Genomic DNA, 16,182 nt, shown 5'->3' with positions numbered 1-16,182 from the left:
AAGCTCGTGGGCTACACCTACTGCTCCCTCACACTCCAGGGCCCGTGCTCCGCAACAAAGAGAGGTGTGCATGCCGCAACTAGAGAAAAAGCCCACGTGCTGCTATAAAGACCCAGCACGGCCAAAATTAAAAAAAAGGAAAGTAGAGTAATGGTTGCCAGGATCTGGGGTCAGGAGGAAATGGGAGGTTATTAATGAGTAGAGTTTCAGTTTTGCAAGATGAAGAAGTTCCAGAGGTCTCTTTCACAACAGTGTGAATATAAAGACACTTAAGATACACTACTGAAAAGTATACTTAAAATTGGTTGCAACTGTAAATTTTACAGTTTTTTTTTAACAATAATCAAATTTTTTTAGTATAGAAAAGAAAAATTCCATACCCACTACCAGTTGTTTCCCATTCTCTCAGCCAATCACCAGCCCGCTTTCTGTCTCTATATATCTGCCTATTTTGGACTTGCCATATAAATGGAGTCATGTAAAAAATAGTCTTTTGTGACTAAAGTCTTTCATTTAGTATCATGTTTTAAAGATTTCTCTGTGTTGTAGCTTGTATCAGTAATTCATTGCTTTTTATTGCTGAATAATATTCCACTCTGGATATACTCTATTTTATTTACCCAGTTGATGAACATTTGGGCTGTTTCTACTAATTAGCTACTGTGAATAATGCTGCTATGAACATTTGTTTACAAGTTTTGCTGTGTTTTTACTTCTCTTGGCTATATACCCAAGAGGGGATTTGCTGGGTCATATGGTAGCTTAATGTTGAACATTTTGAGGAACTGAAAACTTTTACAAAGTGACTGCATCATTTTACATTCACACCAATTGTGTATAAGGGTTCAGATTTTCTTCACATCCTCCAACTCTTATTCTTATCTATCTCTCTGATTATAGTCATCCTAAAGGGTATGAAGTGGTATCTCATTGTGATTTTGATTTTCCTGATGGCTACAATGGTGAGCATCTTTTTTTTCTGATGGCTAATGATGGTGAGCATCTTTTCACATGCTTATTAGCCCGTTGTATATCTTTTTTGGAGAACTGTCTCTTCAAATCCTTTGCCATTTTGTAATTGGGTTATTTATCTTTTGATTATTGAGTTCTGAGAGTTGTTAATATATTCTGCATAAGGTTCCTTATTAGACTTATGGTTTGCAAATATTTCCTGTTCTGAGGATTGTTTTTTCACTTTCTTGATAGTTTCCTTTGCAGGACAAAATGTTTTAATTTTGAGGAAGTCCAATTCATCTATTTTTTTCTCTTGTTGCTTTGGTCATTACCTAATCCAAGTTCAGGGCTTCCCCGGTAGCTCAGTGCGTAAAAAGCTGCCTGCAGTGCTGGAGATGCAGGAGATATGAATTCAATCCCTGGGCCGGGAAGATCTCCTGGAGGAGAGAATGGCAACCCCCTCCAGTATTCTTGCCTGGAGTATCCCATGGACAGGAGCCTGGCGAGCTACAGTCCATATGGCTGCAAAATTGGACACGAGGAAGTGACTGAGCACATGTGCACACAATACAAGTTCACAAAGATTTACTCCTGTGTGTTGTAGTTTTAGCTGTTACACTGAGGTCTGTGATCTGAGTTAATATTTATGTATAGCATTAGATAGGCATCCAACCTCATTCTTTTGTATGAGGATATCTAGTTGTCCCAGCATCGTTTGTTCAAAAAACTATTATTCACCCCACTGAATTGATATGACACTGTTGTCAAAAATCAATGGACCATTAATATTAGGGTTTATTTCTGAAATCTCATTTCTGTTCCATTAATCTATATTTATACTGAAACCAAAGTATTCTGTTTTGATTACTGTAGCAAGTTATGAAATTGAGAAGCATGAGGCTTCTATCTTTGTTCTTCTTTTTAAAGATTGTTTTGCTATACTGAGTCCCTTGCATTTTTATACGAAATTTTAAGATCACCTTCCTGCAAAAAAAGTTACTTGAGATTTTGATAAGGGTCGCATTGAATCTATAAATCAGTTTGGGAGTTGTCATCTGATTTCATGAACGTGGGATGTCTTTCCATTCATTTCTTCTAACAATGTTTTGTAATTTTTAGAGCATATAATGTGTACTTTTATGTTAAATTTATTTCAAAGTATTTTGTTCTTTTTGATACTATTTTAAATGGAATTATCTCCTTAATTTTATTTTCTGATTGTGCATCGTAAGTGTATAGAAATACAGTTGAATTTTGTATATTATGATAGCTCAGTTGGTAAAGAATCCACCTGCAGTGCAGGAGACACTGTTTTAATTCCTGGTCAGGAAGATCTGCTGGAGAAGGGATAGGCTACCCACTCCAGTATTCTTGGGCTTCCCTTGTGGCTCAGCTGGTAAAGAATCCGCCTGCAATGTCGAAGACCTGGGTTTGATCCCTGGGTTGGGAAGATCCCCTGGAGAAGGGAAAGGCTACCCACTCCAGTATTCTGGCCTAGAGAATTCCATGGACTCTATGGTTCATGTGGTCACAAAGAGTCAGACACGACTGAGAGACTTTCACTTTCATTTCTCGGTCTTGTATCTTGTAACCCTTCTGAACTAATTTTTAATGTCTGTTGTTTCTGTTCTCATCACATTATCTCTTGAATACATTGTAGTAAGACTTATCTGCCTTTACCTCTCCGGTGAAGAGGTTTTTCAAAGCCATCAGTGACTTCCACATAGCTAAATTTGATGGTCATTCTCAAACTATCTTGACCTGCCATCAGAATTAAACACAATTGATCACTCCATTTTTTATTGAAATATCTTACACCTGGCTTCCACAACCCCAAAGCTTTTAAGAGTATCCCAGGGCTCAGTCACTGGACACCTTTACTATCTACACTTGCTCTTCTGGTGATCTGTTTTAGTCTCATGGGTCTCTTATCTATATACTGATAACACCTACATTTATATATCTGGCATAGACCTCTCTCTGAAAATCCAAACTTTTAACCTTAACTGCCTACTTAACATTTCCTCATCATTGGTTCCCCTCAATTTGCTCTTCCTATAGTCTTCCCCATATTGGTTAATTAGCAATTCCATATGTCTAGTTATTGAGGCCAAGAACCTTGAAGAAATCATTGATTTTCCCCGCTCTGTCTCTTTCATCCTTCACTTCATCAGGAAATTGTGTCAGCTCTACCTGCAAAATACATTTCCAGTTCACCTTACTTCTGCTGTGAGATGCCTGGTCCCTACCACCATCGTCTCTCTCATAGATTATCTTAAAGAGTTCCTAAGTAATCTTTTCCCAGGTGGGTCAGTGGTAAAGAATCTGCCTACAATGAAAGAGATGCGGGTTCAGTCTCTGGCTGTTAAGACCCTCTGGAGAAGGAAATGGCAACCTACTCCAGTATACTTGCCTGAGAAATCCTATGGACAGAGGAGCCTGGTGGGTTATAGTCCAAAGGGTCACAAAAGAGTCAAACATGACTTAGCAACTAAACAACAAAATAATCTCTATTTGTACCTGTGTACTTTCTCAATGCAGCAGCCAAACTTAACACATCCAAAACCAGACCTCATGATCCCGACTCTCTACACGCAACACACACATGCGCGCGCGCACACACACACACACACACACACACACACACACACAATCTGGTCCCACTACTCAAACTTTATCTCCCACTGCTTTCTTCCTTGCTTGTTCTACTGAGCTTCCTTGCTTGTCCATTTGGATGGACATTCCAGGCACTCTTGCTTCAAGTCTTCTTTATTAGCTCTTTCTCTGTCTGGAGACACTTCTCCCTAAGATAATTTTGGATCACTTTATTACCTTATCAAGTATATCTTAATTAGCGGACATTTTGTGTGTGTGTGTGTGTGCTCAGTTGTGTCTGACTCTTGTGGCTCCATGGACTGTAGCCTGCCGAGCTCCTCTATCCATGGAATTTTCTAGGCAAGAATATTGGAGTGGGTTGTCATTTTCTTCTCCAGAGGATCATCCTGACCCAGGGATCAAACCTGTGTCTCTTGCATCTCCTGCATTGGCAGGCAGATTCTTTACCACAGTGCCACCTGAAAAGCCCCTGACCACCTATTTTAAAATGTGACCCTCCTATCCACCTGCTCCCCTTAGGTCCCCCCTCCCCTTCCCCTGCTTTATTTTTCTTCATGATATTTACAGCTGTATGGTTTAGTCACTAAGTTGTATCCAACTCTTGCGACCCCATGGACTGAAGCTAGCCAGGCTCCTCTGCCCATGTGATTCTCCAGGCAAGAATACTGGAGTGGGCTGCCATTTCCTTCTCCACAGCAGTGTGGCATACTGTATAGTTTACTTAATGTTTAGTTTCTGTACTAGATGGTATACTCCACGGACACAGGGATTTTTGTCTATTTTTGTTCAATGCTATATCTGGCATGTAACAAGCTCTCAGTAAATGTTAAATAAATACACAGACTTGAATTTTTAAAATTCCAAATGCTTCTACATGATTAGTAGTCTTACCTAATGTTTTTGATGTCCTTACAGACATCATTTAAGTTTGTTTTTCATTCTGTAATTATGACTGTAATTCAGGGCAAGTAATTTAATTTCTCTGAGCTACAGTTTTCTGTAAAGAGGGTTATACTAAGTGAACTTCAATCTCCCCTGTAGCTCTAACATTCTACAAATTCATTAATTATGTTTTACACCTTTGACCTCACTAATTCTCCATTTCATTTGCTCTTCATGACGAGTTGTGGACTCGTGATACATTTTACTTATAGATAGCACGATAGTGTTAAACAAGTTCATTCTCTTCAACTCTGACTCCAATATTAATCTTGTCAGAATAAATACATGTTCAGTAAGGTCATAGTGGACTAAGACAGGTGGGTGTAGGACACTATAGGTTGTATGTCCGGCAAGAGGGGTTCAGTACGCCAGAGCTCAGCTGTGCTGTTCCCCAGAGAGACCTTTATCAACTTAGAGAATTCAGGCCAAGAGACAGAATATGTATGTGATAGAGGCAATTCCAGGATTATGGTAGTTGCAAAGGATATTCATGTACTCGTTTTCATGCAATAATGATCAAAAAGCTGATGCGTGATATATTTTCCTAGGCAGTTCAACCTAAAACAGCTTCCTCAAATTGCTCTGATTTAATGAACTCGGTGTCCTCTCCCTGGCATTGCTCCAGCTTATTACTGGAAGTTGTCCAGTATCACTTACCCTTACTTTCTTAGCCCTTTTATGATGGGCAGGAATAAGATTGTCAACAACTTTATTGACTACCCACTCAGTGCAGAGGCTAGAAACTGCTGCTTTCTTTCATATCTTCCAACAATTTACGGTATGATAGGTAGCAAGAACGCCTTTTCTGTGTTTACTTACTTAGATTCTGGTTTCTGGAAGCAAAATATTTCCTTTAGTGTCCCTTTAAGTGTAGTGATCATAGTTTGCTATGTGTCCCATCTTGAGCATTCTCTCCTGCTTCTCAGGAAAGCACACGTGTGTGTGTGTGTGTGTGTGTGTGTGTGTGTGTGTGTGTGTGTGTGTGTGTGTGTGTGTGTGTGTGTGTGTGTGTGTGTTAGTCGCTCCATCAGGTCCGACTCTGCATGCCAGACTCCCCTGTCCATGGAATTCTCCAGGCAAGAGTACTGGAGTGGGTTGCCATTTCCTTCTCCAGGGGATCTTCACCACCCAGGGATCAAATCTGGGTCTTCTACATTGCAAGTGGATTCTTTACCGTCTGAGCCACCAGGGAAATACTGTGCTGAGCTTAGTCGCTCAGTCATGACCGACTCTTTGCAACCCCATAGACTGTAGCCCGCCAGGCTCCTCTGTCCATGGAATTCTCCAGGCAAGAATGCTGTAGTGGGTTGCCATGCCTTCCTCCAGGGGATCTCCCCGACACAGGGATAGAACCTAGTTCTCCCACATTGCAGGCAGATTCTTTACCATCTGAGCCACCAGGGAAGCCCAAGAATACCGGAGTGGTAGCCTATCGCTTCTCCAGGGGAACTTCCTGACCCAGGAATCGAACCAGGGTCTCCTGCACTGCAGGCAGATTCTTTACCAGCTGAGCTACCAGGGAAGCCCGGGAAATACTATAGAGGAAGATAAAAGCAAATGTTCTGCTGGGTAAAAGACTTTGAATATGTTGATTTTGATTTTTAAAGCTCTCTTAGGGTATAAATGAATGGTTTGTGTCTAGTCTTGCTCTCAGTATTACCACTATTAGAGGGGTGTGCTGATGGGGAGAAGTCAAATTGATTTCTTTTGATTAAGATTGATGAAGACAGTTTGGTGTTGTATGTGCTGCATGAGTCATCATCCTGTCCAGGCCCTAAGATGAGATCACCTTTGGTAAATGTTTCACTCAATTCTTGTCTTAGGTTCCTCCCCCTCCTCAAAATATCTATGGCAATCATTAGTAGATGAAACTATTAGTCGCTGTCATCATCTGAACCCATTAATTCATCTTCCTGTCACTAAAAGTGAGAATAGACATTGTACCTCCTGATAACCTGCAATATGAAGCATTCAGTGCCTTCAATGAAGTATTTCTGCCCCAAAAAAACCAAAGTTGAAACAATATAATCAAGACTTTAAACCTTTTGCATTTGGGTTCTGAAATTTAAGTTCTACTGCCCAAAGGAATCCACTATGTATAATAAATTAACTTCTCTTCATTCTGTCCATGGAATTCTCCAGGCAAGAAGACTGGAGTGGGCAGCCATTCCCTTCTCTAGGAAAAGTGAGATCGCTCAGTCGTGTCTGACTCTTTGCGACCCCATGGACTGTAGCCTACAAGGCTCCTCTGTCCATGGGATTCTCCAGGCAGGGATACTGGGGTGGGTTGCCATTTCCTTCTCCAGGGGAATCTTCCCAACCCAGGGATCGAACCCAGGTCTCCCACATTGCAGGCAGATGCTTTACTGTCTGAGCCACCAGTGTGGGTGTAAGTTGCTCAGTGGTGTCCAACTCTTTGTGACCCTATGGACTATACAGTCCATGGAATTCTCTAGGCTGGAATACTAGAGTGGGTAGCCTTTCCCTTCTCCAGGGGATCTTCCCAACCCAGGGATCGAACCCAGGTCTTCTGCACTGCAGACGGATTCTTTACCAGCTGAGCCACCAGGGAATCCTTCAATTGAAACAAAGTCCCCCTAAAACTGAGTTCTCTGGCCGAGTTTATGATTAACCTCTTTATCTAAAACCTTATTCCGTTTCTTGTCCTGCCTCTAGTCCCCTAGGAGAACTGGATACAACTGAAGAGAATCAAAGAAAAGGGGATTGAAACTGTGGATGGTGGGGCCCTCCCGGGCACAAAAGTCCCTCTGTGTCCCCCGTTTCTTGTAGAAAAAGGTTTTCATCTACTAAAACTTCCCTGAGTTCTAATGAGCAGACTCAACAGTTGCTAATTAGGGAAGTGAGGGAGTGCAGAAACAAAGAAAAAGCAGTCAACCAGGAGTTCGGCAATAAAACAAGAGTCCTAATTCCTCCTCCAGGAATGTACATTATATCCTGACATGTATTTTTGAGTTGTTCTGCTGGGGCTTAGAACCCCGCACCCACCCAGGTGAAGGATGGTAACTAAATACTAAACATGAGCACACAGACCCCAGACTGGTTGGAACCAGAAGATTGATGGTAAAGATTCCTGAAACATCACCCTGTTACCTCATCACCAACCAATCAGAAGAAAGTCCATGAGCTGATCACGCTCCCTGCAACCTCCGCCCCTAAGGTTGTCTTGAAAATCATTCCCTGAAATCCACTGGGGAGTTCAGGTCTTTTGAGCACCAGCTACCCTGCACTCCTTGCTTGGCATCTCACAAATAAATGCTGTCATTCCCTTCATGACATCTCGGTGTTAGTGAATGGGCTCCACTCCCCGGCAGGCAGATAAGACCCAAGTTCACTTTAGTTACACGCTTAGAATGGCACGAGCTGTGTACCCTCCTTGTGAGAATTGAGAAAACAGTCTCAAATCATTTTCTGTGTTTTCTAGTTTAGATGAATATGTAAAGAGGAAAACCATGAGAATTCCCTTTATAGGAGATAGGGAGAGAGAGGGAAATGGATTCTACCATGAGAAAGCAGATATCCAGAGGAGAGACCACTCCATAGGAAAAATGACCAAATTTCTTCAACAAGTTAATGGCTTGAATTTGAAAAATGGGAAGGTAGCTCTAGATTAAGACAGATTCATACAGATTACAACCCTCAAATATAATGTATGGACCTTGCTTAGATCCTGATGTAAAACAAAACAAAAGAGTCTGAAAAGGTGTGTGTGAAGCAATTTTGAATAATAAGTTATTCATTTTGTTAAGATAACAGTATTATAGTTATATAAGAAAATACCTATACAGGAATGGATACTGAAGTATACAGGGATGAAACAAAATTATGTTTGAAATTTGCTTTGAAATAATTCAGCAAAATGGGACAAAAGAGATAGATGAAGTGAAGCAAAAGTTTGATAATAGTGAATCTAAGGGACAGATATGTCAAGGTTTTATTATGCTATTCACTCTATTTTTGTATAATTTTTAAAAAGTAATTAAAAAAAAAAAACTTGGGACTAAAATAAACTTGTTGGCCTTATAAAATGTCCTTCCCTTTCCTCTTCCCCTTCGACTGCGCTGCCCAATGATCGGAAGTTTAGGTAGGGAGTTGCGTGACTTTTTAAAAATTAATTTTTACAGTTGTGTGACTTCTGACATGATGATTATTTTCAGGTAGTGATTAGAACCTAGAGGCTGCAGCATTTTGTGGTCTTTTTTTTTCTTAAAGATTTTTTGATATAGACCATTTTTAAGTCTTTATTGAATTTGTTACAATATTGCTTCTATTTTGTGTTTTGGTTTCTTGGCTGCAAGGCATGTGGGATCTTAGCTTCCTGACCAGGGATTGAACCCCCTGCATTGGAAGGCAAAGTCTTAACCACAGGACTGCCAAGGAATTCCCATTTTGTGGTCTTTCTATAAGAAAGACTGGGCACTCAGTCACTTGGTTTTATTATTTGGTAAATTCCCAGGCATAAAAAAGTTGGGAAAATCAGGGATGAAAGGCAGTGGAAAATAGAGTGGTTGTTGTTCAGTCAATAAGTCGTGTCTCACTCCTTGTGACTCTGTGGACTGTAGCACGCCAGGCTCCTCTGTCTTCCACCATCTCCCAGAATTTGCTCAAATTCATGTCTATTGAGTCGGTGATGCTATCTAACCATCTCATCCTCTGAGGCCCCCTTCTCTTCCTGCCCTCAATCTTTCCCCAGCATCAGTGTCTTTTTCCAGTGAGTCAGCTCTTCACATCAAGTGGCCAAAGTATTGGAGTTTCAGCTTCAGCATCAATTCTTCCAGTGAATATTCAGGACTGATTTCCTTTAGGATTGACTGGTTTGATCTCCTTGCAGTCCAAGTGACTCTCAAGAGTCTTCTCCAACACCACAGTTCAAAAGCATCAATTTTTCAGCGCTCAGTCTTCTTTATGGTCCAGCTGTCATGTCTGTACATGACTACTGGGAAAACCATGGCTTTGACTAGATGGACCTTTGTCAGCACAGTGAAAATAGGGTAGAAATTACAAAAATTACAAAAGGAAATAGGGTAGAAATTACAAAAAGAACAAAATGGTAATCTAGTAAAAAAAGATTTGAAATCTTAGGGTAAAATGGGACTAAGAATATTTATGTGCTGTAAATCAGAGATGGGAAAAGTCATTTGGATTTCTATCCTGCCTCTGAATAGGATCTGCTAGAGATTGTAACACCGTTTTTTGTTGTCAGATCTCTTTCTTGCTCTTTCTGGCTCAAAGGCCCTACTTCTATGGGAGAGTTTGGGCTGTGGTTAAGGTCACAGTCACAGGTTCAATTCTTGTTGTACCACATATCAGCTGTGTGACCTTAAGCAAGTTACTTGAGTTCTCTGGGCCTCCATTTCATCATCTGCAAAATGGGAATAATAATAGTACTTACTTCATAGAGTTGTGAGAATTCAATGAGACAGTTCAGACGTTTCATTTGACTTTTCATATTAATGCCTAAGGGAAAAAGTTTTGTAAGCCCCAGGATTATGATGACACTTACCTTTATTTGAAGTGAAGTGAAAGTCAGTCAGTCATGTCCAACTCTTGGCGACCCCATGGATATACAATCCATGGAATTCTCCAGGCCAGAATACTGCCATGGGCAGCTGTTCCCTTTTCCAAGGGATATTCCCACCCCAGGAACTGAACTCAAGTCTCCCGCATTGCAGGTGGATTCTTTGCCAGCTGAGCCACCAGGGAAGCTTTTGGGTATTTGACTGTATTCATTGTTCCATCCTCCTGTGAGCCTTCTTACCACTAAAGCCATTTTTTTTTTTTTTTTGAGGTGAAGAATCAAGGAAAAAAGAGTTTACCCAGTTGCCAAATGGATGGGTGTGCCATTTAAGTTGTAAATTTGCATGCCTTGTTTATTGCTCAATCCTAGGATGAGATGATGCCTACCTACCTTGAAATCCTTCCTAGCTTAGAACTGCAGGTACCCTCCTCTCACAGGATTTGGCCACCTTATCACACTGGCAAGACTGAGTTGCAGTTCACCTGGAGGAGGAACATGTCTTACCCTGTTTCCCTAGATGGACTGTGTGTTTTCTCTAAGGAGTTCAAAGAAATTGCCATTGAGCTGACCAACACATCTCTTCCTGTCACTATTGAGACTTTATAGCCTACACATAAAACCTGACTGTCACACAGCTCAGTCTTTAATAAGCATTCAGCCTCATGAGTCTTTTTTCACATAAGTTAACTCCTTGTTCTTCTCTTACCAGTAATTTTGGTCAGGGATGGTAGACAAGGGCCTTTCTGTCTGTGACCCCTGCTCTGTAAAAAGACAAAAAACATGGGAAGGGAGTTTGGGGGAGAATGGATACGTGTATATGTATGGCTGAGACCCTTTGCTGTCCACCTGAAACTATCACAACATTGTTAATCGGGTATACTCCAATATAAAATAAAAAAAAATTTTAAAGGAAGAAAACAAAGGCAATACAACTAGAAAAGTTTTCTAAAACAAAAGAAATTTAAAGGACAGATGTCCTCTATTTAGGGACTTCCCAGGTGGTGCTAGTGGTAAAGAACCCACCTGCTAATGCAAGAGACATTTGATCCCTGGATTGGGAAGATCTCTTGAAGGAGGAAATGGCAACCCAAACCAGTATTCTTGCCTGGAGAATCCCATGGACAGAGGAGCCTGGTGGGCTACAGGTCGTAGGGTCGCAAAGAGTTGGACACGACTAAAGCGATTTAGTATGCACACATGCAGACTGTATTTAAAATAGATAACCAACAAGGACTTACTGTATTTCACAATACAGTTTTACAGAACTCTGATCAATGTTCTGTAAAAACCTAAGTGGGAAAAGAATTAGAAAAAGAATAAATATATGTATATGTTTAACTGAATCACTTTTCTGTACACCTGAAAGTAACACAACATTGTAAATCAACTACATGCTTAGTCACTCAGTCGTATCCGACTCTTTGCTGTAGTCCAATATAAAATAAAAATTAATAAAAAATAATTTAAGAAACAACAACAGAAAAAACAACACCAACAAACAAACAGAGCTGAGACTGGGAAGGGGTACCACATAGACAGAAGGCAAGAAACAGGTTGGGACTGAGATAGGAGATGAAGGGGAAAGACAGTTTGGAGTAGAATGCAATTGGAGTTTGAGCCAACACAATTGAAAGTATGGTTTAGCTAGACAGGGGTTTCTGAAAACTGTGGAGGTATTTGTTGTTAGTCTAGGAGACTAATATAGTCTAAGTGGCTTATACTGTAGCATTTGCAGTAAGTAATGGTAAGTCTGTAGTAAGTCTAGACTTATAGTGACTCGCCTGAAAATCTATTTATGAAGAATACAGATAAACAATAATAGCTGGAGACTTAATGCTCTGCTAACCCTACCTTAAGTCCTATTACATTTTCTGAACTCCTCACCTACCTCTTCCTCTTTACCATTGTCAAAATGGAAGTGTATGGGTTAAAAGTCATTAATGAAACTAATTTGACTCCAGGAGTAACATGCAATTAGATCCATCCATACAACTACACCCCTGGCCTATAGAGGCAGCATGGTGTAGGGAATTTGTTAAGCTGTGGTGTAGTTCTGTCTGACATACAGAAAATAGGCTCTGATATTCAGTTCAAGACACACTGCTTTGAACTGATAAGCCACTTATCCTTGTTACATCATGCCTCACACTTCTCGTCTTGCCAGGAGTCTTTCATCAGCTGAGCAGTGAGACTGTAAGCCTTGCCAGGTCAGATATACAGGGAGATTCCCTGCTATTGTTTCCAAATTGGGTATTGCTCCTATGTGAATCTCACAGGATTGAGTCTGGCCTTTCCTTGGGACCCAAGGGTGCTGGGTGCTGACTCATAACATTTGAGTCAGGAGAGCCCTTTAGGATTACTAGGCATTTTGTTTATTCTTCCAGTTCTCAGTCTTAAAATTTTACTCACACTTAAAGCCAAGTATTACTACCATCAGTTCAGTTCAGTCGCTCAGTTGTGTCCGACTCTTTGCAACCCCATGAATTGCAGCACGCCAGGCCTCTCTGTCCATCACCAACTCCTGGAGTCTACCCAAACCTATGTCCATCGAGTCAGTGATGCCATTCAACCATCTCATCCTCTGTCGTCCCCTTCTCCTCCTGCCCCCAATCCTAGCCAGCATTAGGGTCTTTTCCAATGAATCAACTCTTCGCATGAGGTGGCCAAAGTATTGGAGTTTCAGCTTCAACATCAGTCCTTCCAATGAACACCCAGGATTGATCTCCTTTAGGATGGGTTGATTGGATCTCCTTGCAGTCCAAGGGACGGACTCTCAAGAGTCTTCTCCAACACCACAGTTCAAAAGCATCAATTCTGCGGTGCTCAGCTTTCTTCACCATCCAACTCTCACATCCATACATGACCACTGGAAAAACCATAGCCTTAACTAGACAGACTTTTGTTGGCAAAGTAACGTCTCTGCTTTTAAATATGCTATCTAGGTTGGCCATAACTTTCCTTCCAAGGAGTAAGCGTCTTTGAATTTCATGGCTGTAATCACCATCAGCAGTGATTTTGGAGCCCCCCAAAATAAAGTCTGACACTATTTCCACTGTTTCCCCATCTATTTGCCATGAAGTGATGGGACCAGATGCCATGATCTTAGTTTTCTGAACGTTGAGCTTTAAGCCAACTTTTTCACTCTCCTCTTTCACTTTCATCAAGAGGCTCTTTAGTTCTTCTTCACTTTCTGCCATAAGGGTGGTGTCATCTGCATATCTGAGGTTATTGATATTTCTCCCAGCAATCTTGATTCCAGCTTGTGTTTCTTCCAGCCCAGTGTTTCTCATGATGTACTCTGCATTTAAGTTAAATAAGCAGGGTGACAATATACAGCCTTGACGGACTCCTTTTCCTATCTGGAACCAGTCTGTTGTTCCATGTCCAGTTCTAACTGTTGCTTCCTGACCTGCATACAGGTCTCTCAAAAGACAGGTCAAATTGTCTGGTATTCCCATCTCTTTCAGAGTTTTCCACAGTTTATTTTGATCCACACAGTCAACGGCTTTGGCTGGGCGTGCTTAATTCCGTAAGACTTTTTGAGACCCGATGGACTATAGCCTGCCAGGCTCCTCTTTCCATGGGATAGTTCAGGTAAGAATACTGAAGTGGGTTGCCATTTCTTTCTCCAGGGGATCTTCCTGACCCAGAGATTGAACCCCTGTCTCCTGCATTGCCGGTGGATTCTTTACCACCTGCTCTATGAAAACGTATCTGTTTTCTCTCAGTTCAGTTCAGTTCAGTTCAGTCGCTCAGTTATGTCTGACTCTTTGCGACTCCATGGACTTCAGCACACCAGGCTTCCCTGGCCATCACCAACTCCTGGAGCTTGATCAAACTCATGTCCATTGAGTCAGTGATGCCATGCAACCATCTCATCCTCTGTCACCCCCTTCTCCTCCTGCCCTCAATCTTTCCCAGCATCAGGGTCTTTTCCAATGAGTCAGTTCTTTGCATCAGGTGGCCAAAGTATTGGAGCTTCAGCTTCAGCGTCAGTCCTTCCAATGAACACTCAGGATTGATTTCCTTTAGGATGGACTGGTTGACTCCTCTCAAGAGTCTTCTCCAACACCACAGTTCAAAAGCATCAATTCTTCAGTGCTCAGCTTTCTTTATAGCCCAACTCGCACATCCACACATGACTACTGGAAAAATCTTAGCTTTAACTAGATGGACCTTTGTTGGCAAAGTGATATCTCTACTTTTTAATACGCTGTCTAGGTTGGTCATAACTTTTCCTCCAAGGAGCAAGCGTCTTTTAATTTCATGCCTGCAGTCACCATCTTCAGTGATTTTGGAGCCCCCAAAAATAGTCTGTCACTGTTTCCATTGTTTTCCCATCTATTTGCCATGAAGTGATGGGACCAGATGCCATGATCTTAGTTTTCCGAATATTTAAGCCAACTTTTTCACTCTCCTCTTTCACTTTCATCAAGAGGCTCTTCAGTTCTTCTTCGCTTTCTCCCATAACGGTGGTGTCATCTGCATATCTGAGGTTATTGATATTTCTCCTGGAAATCTTGATTCCAGCTTGTGCTTCATCTAGTTCAGCATTTCTCGTGATATACTCTGCATGTAAGTTAAATAAGCAGGGTGACAATATACAGCTTTGACATACTCCTTTCCCGATTTGGAACCAGTCTGTTGTTCCATGTCTAGTTTTAACTGTTGCTTCTTGACCTGCATACAGATTTCTCAGGAGGCAGGTCAGGTGGTCTGGTATTCTCATCTCTTTAAGAATTTTCCACAGTTTATTGTGATCCACACAGTCAAAGGCTTTGGCATAGTCAATAAAGCAGAAGTAGATGTTTTTTTGGAACTCTCTCGCTTTTTTGATGATCCAGTGGATGTTGGCAATTAGATCTCTGGTTCCTCTGCCTTTTCTAAATCCAACTTGAACATCTGGAAGTTCACAGTCCACATACTGTTGAACCCTGGCTTGGAGAATTTTGAGCATTACTTTGCTAGTGTATCAGATAAGTGCAATTATGTGGTAGTTTGAGCATTCTTTGGCATTGCCTTTCTTAGGGATTGGAATGAAAACTGACCTTTTCCAGTCCCGTGGCCACTGCTAAGTTTTCCAAATTTGCTGGCATATTGAGTGCAGCACTTTCACAGCATCATCTTTTAGGATTTGAAATAGCTCAACTGGAATTTCCATCACCTCCACTAGCTTTGTTTGTAGTGATGCTTCCTAAGGCCCACTTGACTTCACTTTCCAGGATGTCTGGGTCTAGGTGAGTGATCATACCATCATGATTATCTGTGTCATGAAGATCTTTTTTGTATAGTTCTTCTGTATATTCTTGCCACTTCTTCTTAATATCTTCTGTTTCTGTTAGGTCCTTTATTTCTGTCCTTTATTGTGCCCATCGTTACATGAAATGTTCCCTTGGTGTCTCTAATTTTCTTGACGAGATCTCTAGTCTTTCCCATTCTATTGTTTTCCTCTATAATCAGAAACAAATATTCCTCTTGTCCAATTATGGATGTGTGCCTGCTAAGTCACTTCAGTCGTATCCTACTCTTTTTGACCCTATGGACTGTAGCCTTCCAGTCTCCTCTGTCCATGGGTTTCTCCAGGCAAGAATATTGGAGTGGGTTGCCATGCCCTCCTCCAGGGGATCTTCCCAACCCAGTGATTGAACCCACATCACTTATGTCCCCTGCATAGGAGGCGTGTTCTTAACCACTAGTACCACCTGGGAAGCCCAGTCATAGTATAGTACTTGTAATTTTATGTAGTACATATTGTTCTGCCTTACATGGTAATTGTTTATATACATTAATAGACAATTTTCAGGAAAAAGTAAACTTATACCTCTTATACAGATAATAAAATGAGCATGTTGATATTAAAATGAGCTTGTGTTAAAGACTGAAAATCCAAGGAAAATAAGCAGATATTATAGCTAGCTCCAAGAAAAAGTAAATGAAAAAAAAAATACTCATATTTATATGAATAAAAGAATGTTGCGAAATTTCAAATGGAGACAAAGCTGATTTCTAAATAGTTATTTAAAATTTGCAGAACTGTAAATTAACTATAGGCTAAAATCAGGTAACTTGGAAGGGAGTCCTCTAAACAATATATAATTTTCCACTGAAGCATAACATTTTTTTTCTACAGCCTC

At 41.0% G+C, this 16,182-nt stretch overlaps 1 protein-coding gene across 1 annotated transcript in view; it reads left to right on the top strand.

Moving 5' to 3' along the window:
• SLC37A2 (solute carrier family 37 member 2) overlaps positions 1 to 16,182 on the top strand; it is a 56,916-nt gene that overhangs the window by 3,665 nt on the left and 37,069 nt on the right. The window lies entirely within an intron of this gene.

This window comes from Giraffa tippelskirchi, chromosome 10 (genome assembly GCF_054371585.1).
Source record: "Giraffa tippelskirchi isolate mGirTip1 chromosome 10, T2T-mGirTip1v1.2.pri, whole genome shotgun sequence".
NCBI classification, from domain to species: domain Eukaryota; kingdom Metazoa; phylum Chordata; class Mammalia; order Artiodactyla; family Giraffidae; genus Giraffa; species Giraffa tippelskirchi.
This window is presented reverse-complemented; position numbering and strand designations above follow the sequence as displayed.